The sequence below is a fragment of the Equus caballus genome, chromosome 10 (genome assembly GCF_041296265.1).
Source record: "Equus caballus isolate H_3958 breed thoroughbred chromosome 10, TB-T2T, whole genome shotgun sequence".
In the NCBI taxonomy this organism is placed as follows: Eukaryota; Metazoa; Chordata; class Mammalia; order Perissodactyla; family Equidae; genus Equus; species Equus caballus.
In genome coordinates this window covers 71,924,392-71,931,103 of record NC_091693.1, presented here as the reverse complement: position 1 = coordinate 71,931,103, position 6,712 = coordinate 71,924,392, and positions in this window count along the sequence as shown.

Genomic DNA, 6,712 nt, shown 5'->3' with positions numbered 1-6,712 from the left:
AACCTTGAACTCAGTGTAAGAAAAATGCTTCCCGTGGGCTGCCTCATCTAAAGATGGAATGGGCCTTCATGGAGGTTTTCACAGGCTCAGGCAGGTTATGTGATCACTTGTTAGTGCTGTAGGAAATAAAAGAGCATGGGCTCAGAATTTAGAATTGAACTTTGTCTTTTAAAAGAATTGCATTTCAGGAAACAAGGAGAGTGGGGCCCATTACACCTTAGTTCCCAGATACATCAAAATTGTAGGTTTTCTTTTATACAAGTGCTACTTAAGATCACCTTCCCCATTGTTTGCTGGTCACAGGGGAGGAGCGATGTCACGACACTCAGGGACAGGAGAGGAGACTTCACGATACTAAGCTGTGGGGGGAAGGTGGATCTTGAGTGAGTAACCTTGAAAAAGGCTGCTTGCAAACCATGTTGATAACATACATTTGAAAAGGGCCTCGTAACCAGGAAGACATTAAGCTGCTGTTATTTTGTTGAAGCTTGGAATTTCTCTAAGGACTGTCATATAGAGCTGTCTTATTATGGAGGAGTTGTGCTTTTTGTTTTTTTTTTGGTAAGGACAGTAAGAGAGGGAATCTAAGCATAGTGTAAGGGGTTGGACCAGATGGTCATTTATGCGACTTTACAGATCTGAGTTCAGTGATGAGAAAGATTGCTGTTAAAACCTGCCTTAGGACTGCCTGGCCTCACACCACTCCTGTAGGAAGAATTTCTTTGAGATGAAGAAAGGGTTTTTGTTTGGCTTGGCTTCTTGGGACTTAATACAGGGTCTTACAGCCTAGTAGGGACATTAAATGAGTTCTTTTTATGAATGGTGTGGTAGAGGAGCACCAATAGTTCTCTGATGCCTTTCATCTTTACACTAATGGTTAACAGTTCTGTATGCTAAGTGGCTTCTGTGACTCTTTTAATACACACATGTTACTGCACCACGTTCATTTTTGCCTGCTGTCCAGAAAGCCAAATACTGAGACAATGAGATTGCAGGAGAGACAGGGTTTAATCACAAGGCAGCCAGGTGAGGAAGTGAGAGAATGAGTCTCAAATCTGTTTCCCCAAAAACGGGTACTCAGGGATATTTATGGGGCAGGGGGCAAGATGGTCTGAAATCTGGAGACGGATGAATGGAGGTGAGGAGAGGTGAGGTAATGATGATCTGCTCAAGCACAGTCAGACTCCACGCCTCTTCACAGGACGCATGTTCACAAAATGGCAACATTAGCACCATCTGAGGATGGAGTTTTAGCCTCTTGATGTCAAAATGTCACCTATCGGACACCTGTGTGGGCCCAGTTGATGAGTCAGTGGTCTCAACCAGCCTGAAGCGGAGAAAGGGTTCTAATTCCTGAAAAACAACTCAAACATCCATTACCATGGTGACCCAGGCTCCAGGGAGATGTTATCTTTAGGAGCCCAGTGGGAGTCAGATAGCATATTGCCTAAGCAGCACAGTTAACGATGGGTGGGGTAAACAGTTGAAAGCTATAATCAGTAGTGGCAAAAAGGAAAAAAACCTTTAGTTTCTAGCTACTTAATCAGCAATGGCTAACTGTTTGCCACTTTCAATCACCTTATTCTTTGGTCATTCCTCATTCTTGAGGGATTCAGGGCGATGACGGATCTGGCTACTTCCTACTGAATTGGGCATAGGTCTGGGTTAGAGGAATGAAACTGTTTAGCACTCATTTGAAATATTCTCTTGTTCCTGGCTTCAGGTTGATATTTTTCATTATTAGAATTTTGTACCTTGCTCAACAGTTTTGGAACAACATCTAAAGGCACATTTTATTATCAAGTATCCAACCAGAAGGATAGGAAGTATAGATAACCCAAATTTTAACAGTCCCTGAAAAATAGACCTAATCCCAGGGGCCCTCCATCTGATCTCCAGGTCGGGGCAGAGGTCTGGTCTTAATTCCTGATAGTCTTTTGTTTTACTGGGTATGCATCAGAGACGGGAGCAACGCCCTATACCCTGATCTTTCAGTTGTCATTGGTGATGGCTATCAACATAGACTCACTGCCCTGTGGTAATCACATTCCTAAGGAATTCAAAAGAATTAATCTATTGACTTATGGCAGCTGGGAGGGGCCATACAATCTACAGAGCATTCAAAGTTGCAATACATTTTCTTTCCTACAATATGGCTTCCCTTATGTCAACCTCGTTTTGAGTCAGTATCACACAGACACACAGAAACACACCTTTTACAGATGAAAAAGCTGAGGAGCAGCAAGGTTAGGTAACTTGCCTGCGATCACATAGCTAGTCAATGATGGGACACATGAGTCTTTCCAACTCCCAAGCTCATGGTCATAGGCTACTTTACTGAAAGATTTATTTGTCTTATTCTATTATTCATTCTCTGTGTATTTTATATTTTAAATTATTTTTAAAAGCTACACAAAGGAAACAAGGTAGGATTTTTTTCCCCCTTAAATTAAACCACAAGGTCCTCATGCTTGTTAAGATGGAATCTTGGGGTAGCAGCCCGCCTTTCCTATGGGAAGCCCGTGTCTGCTTTAGAGATTTGTCCTGTAATTTAGAGAACCGGTAGAAGCTGACAGTGTAGTGAAAAGGCTACAATCAGCTTCCTGACGTGGGAAGAAAGCCTGTGAAGAGGTCAAGTCCCTGGAGACCCTGGGATCCAACTGTGGGACAGAGCTAACAACTTCCAGAGGGAGCTGGGGCCAGCCTTTCCTCTGCAGATGACTCATTGCAGGATGGAGGGCCCCACAGTGGGGGACTGTGGAAGGGGCTGTCTTGGAGGCAGGAACAAGCAGTAACAATGAGGAACCCTTCCGATACCAACTGGAGCACTGCTAACCCTGAGAAAGAAGGCTCCAAACTACTGTCACCTCACAGTGGGGCGCTGTCTCTCACACTGCTCAGCTGCACTCACGCGGTGCTTCCTTTGATGTGAATTATTATGAATACACCAGCTACAATCTTGCATATGTTTCATTCTTTGGCAAAAGTGATTATACTAATTACCAGCATTTTGAGGGTGTGACATTATAGTCAAACACTTGAGGTGAATGCTTTTTTACCTCATAAGAGAAGCTACAACACCCGGCATATGGTACTGTATTAATGAGTTATTGAGAATATAATTTAACCAATTTCGGCTGTTTTCCTCTTATGTATGTTATTTCCTCCCCACTTACCTGAGTGATTGAGCTTGCAAGGCTGCAGGAAATGTAACCCTGTAGCCTTCATTTCTCGAACTTCTCTCTCAGACAAAGAAAAAGCAAATATAAAACCTACAAAGTTGGTTTTTCTTCACATAGCCATGATTTTCTGTGATCTGTCTTTCTTCTACAAATAAAATCTAAGAGAAACAGATTACTTTTCAAGAACTTTTATTTTAGTTTTTCTAAAGTTTTAATTATGATAATATTCAATTTTATCTCTTGTTGTATTGCTAACCTCAAAGACCTTATACAATTGCTAAGGCATGAAATTTAACACATTTGGAAACTATTATTTGACTTATCACTTCATTACTGCTAATTTGTCAAATTACTATAACATCATATACTTTTAAAAGAGATTTTAACACATAAGTTATTTGCTCATTAAAGTAATTTGTCCTACTTTACAGCTAAAATTTTTGCTCAAGGAAGTTGAGTGACTTGCAGATTGGCAGGTGGTAGATGAAAGCTAGCCTCTGATTTTTAGTCTAGGCTTCGATTGTTGTGTTATCTTGCTTTTCTGAGGGGGAAAGTTGATCTCAGTAACTGGGGACCCTGACGCAGGCCATTTTCCTCTCTATTTACAGCTGCTTCATGTACAGCTATTTAAAACAGCAAAGAGAAGAGAAATAAAAGAATACAGTGAGGGTGGGGGTAGACAAGTATCTGGAGGGGTTGGCCCCTGACTGATTTTTCTGCTTTCCAGGAATCTCTCTCTGGTCACTGATGTTCAACTGGAAGCACCATTTCTCTCAGAGTAGCTTCTTTGGTTTCTCCAGAAGAAATGATAAGGATCAGGAGGGACTGAAAGTCAAACAACCTATCTCCTAAGTGAAGCGAGGATGTGACAAGACTACTTTGCTCAGCCTTCCAGAATTTCACGGGTCTCTTCTACCATCTTCTCTTCTACGCTCTTTTTCCTTTCCTTCAGTGTTCATATCCAGTTCTCTTTTCACCACTTCTGTGAGTCTCTTGCCTGTTCCCTTTTCTTTGCAGTCTCTCTATGGTACTTGGTGAGGGTATGCCATTGGCACTAGGTAGAATGAAGTATCTTGGTCTTTGTTTGACATATACTTAAGGAGCCAAGAGCTTAGTGGCCACAATGTCGTGTCACACTTCTCTGTGTCAAATGATAATGGCCGGTAGTACCTCCTCCTTTTACCAACAGCTTGTTTATCTAAAGTGGGCAAGGTGGTCAAGATGTATCTTTCTATCTCCATTGGCGTTTGTGTCTCCATCTCTACTCTATTTCTATATCTTTATCTATGCATCTAAGTACCCATGTCTCCCTCTTTCTCTCCTTCCTCCAAAACAAAAAAGAAAACTCAGTTACATTTTAGTTTTGCACAACTAACTAAAAATTATTTTCTTTTTTTTCCTAAGGACTTGTAAAACTAGTGTTACGTTATGACACTTAAAAGCAAGATGTTGACATAAAAAATGTGACATTAAATAAAAAGTTTGAAAGTGTTACTAGGCTGGAGATGCTAAGAGATGTCTGATTCTCATTAGACAAAATTTATCTGAGGAGATCCTTAGTTGTAAAGGTCCAGATATCTGGTAGTCACTAATCTTGAAACTTTACCCCCTTTTAGCAAATTTTCTGATGAAATTTATGGAAAATTTCCACAATACATAGTACTATTTGTTGTTAAAAAATCAGTTATAAATTCAGTATACAGTAGTATGAGTTTTCCTTATGTTTTTTACTAGAGGAAAATACAGTAGTACAAATACAGTGGTAGTTAAGCAATTAAGTATGACTGGAAACAAAACGCCAAATGAGTGAAATAAACTTCAGCAAGAAGTCAACTGGCTGTATGTGTGGGAAAAATGACTGTTTCGGTTCTTTGTGTGAATGTTAATGCCTTAATCTTATTATTAATTAATTAATGCCTTAATGCTACTGCTAGTTAATTAATGCCTTAATATTTTTAAGGCAATAATTTGGAGGAAAAACCCCAAGTACTTAATCACAAAATTTATATTATTAGTTTAAAACTTTTAGGGAGAGGGACGGCTAAGAATAATTTTAACTTTATATTGAAACTGTTGTGGTAGAAATTGCTAGTTGCCTACCTACTATCCACTTGCCCTTTCTTTTTTCACTAAAGGAACCTCTATATCACTGAGTTGCTATCAGCCCAGGTGAAACAATGACATTTTCTAGCCTCCCCTTAGATACAGGTGTTAATGAGATATAAACAAAAATCTTTCCCAAGGGGGCTTACTCAGCTATAGGTCCCTTTTTTGTGCCTCTTTTTCCTTACTTTTACTTAGAATGTAGGCATGATGGATGGACTACGGTGGCTATCTTGTGACCATGAGATGGGGCCATGAGAACAGCAAGCAAAAGGAGAGAAGAGCCTGGTACTAACAAGTGAGAGGGCTGGATGCGAAGGTGGACTTTGAAAGAATTAGGATTGTTTAGTTTGCTCAGCCACGCTGAAGGGAGAATTAGCTAAATTCCAAAAAAAAACATGAAGGAGAGGAAAAAGAATTGTTCATTAGATTCCAATCTCAAGTATAAGAAGTCGTCCATTTTAACCTGATAGAAGTAAGTTTCATACAAATACAAGGATATAATGTAAAGATGTCAGCGATATTATTACAGAACCCATTGCCCTAACTGGCATATGTGTGTCAGCACCAAATGTGAGAAGGCTGGAACTCTGACACCGGAGGGATCCTCTCAGCTAGGACAGAGGGGAGGGGAGGATCCAGCAGGAGATAAAAGTGAAATTGTAGTTGGGTGAGCTTAACACAACTCCAAGGGGTTACTGACAGCAGGGACACACAGAGAGTTATAAGAACTGGGGTTGAGAAACAAGACTCCTGGCCCAGGACAGAACTGGGAGAGGGTGAAGGGAGAGAATGGAAAGCCAGGTAGGGAGCTGAGGAAAGGACACAGGGAGACCCATCCCTGGACCTGGACTACAAGGCAAGCACATCCTGCCACCAGAATGTGAGGTCGGAAGAGCAGGGTGGATTAGCAGAGGATCCAAGTCTTGGTGCCCTGAGACCATATCATTCCTGCCTTGGGGTCCAACTATTCCCAGGGCTTGAGCAGGACTGAACATACAAGTGTGCAGTATATGGCCAACTCTAGCTCTCAGAGTGCCGTTGTAGCAGGAAACAAAATACTGGAAATGGCACAGACAGCATAATCCCGAGTGAAAACCATGGCCCTATCTGCATCTGTCATTTGTCAACATTTCTGGTTATTTATGCTTATCAAAGAGAAGAGAAACATGGCCTACAAATAACTCCACATCAAGTCTAAATAAGTTAAACGATTTTGTATTCCTAATAAGTAATTTAAGGGAGCTAGGGCTATTTGGAGTACATCAATGACATTTTGAACTGATTTCTATGAAACAATCACATCTCCCATGAACCTATCTTGGTGTTATTCTCAGAAAAGTGTACTAAAATGGAGGAATCATGAGTCTAATCAATGTATCAATTTTATGTTTTTAATTAAATGAGCTGGCAAAAAACTACCAAAA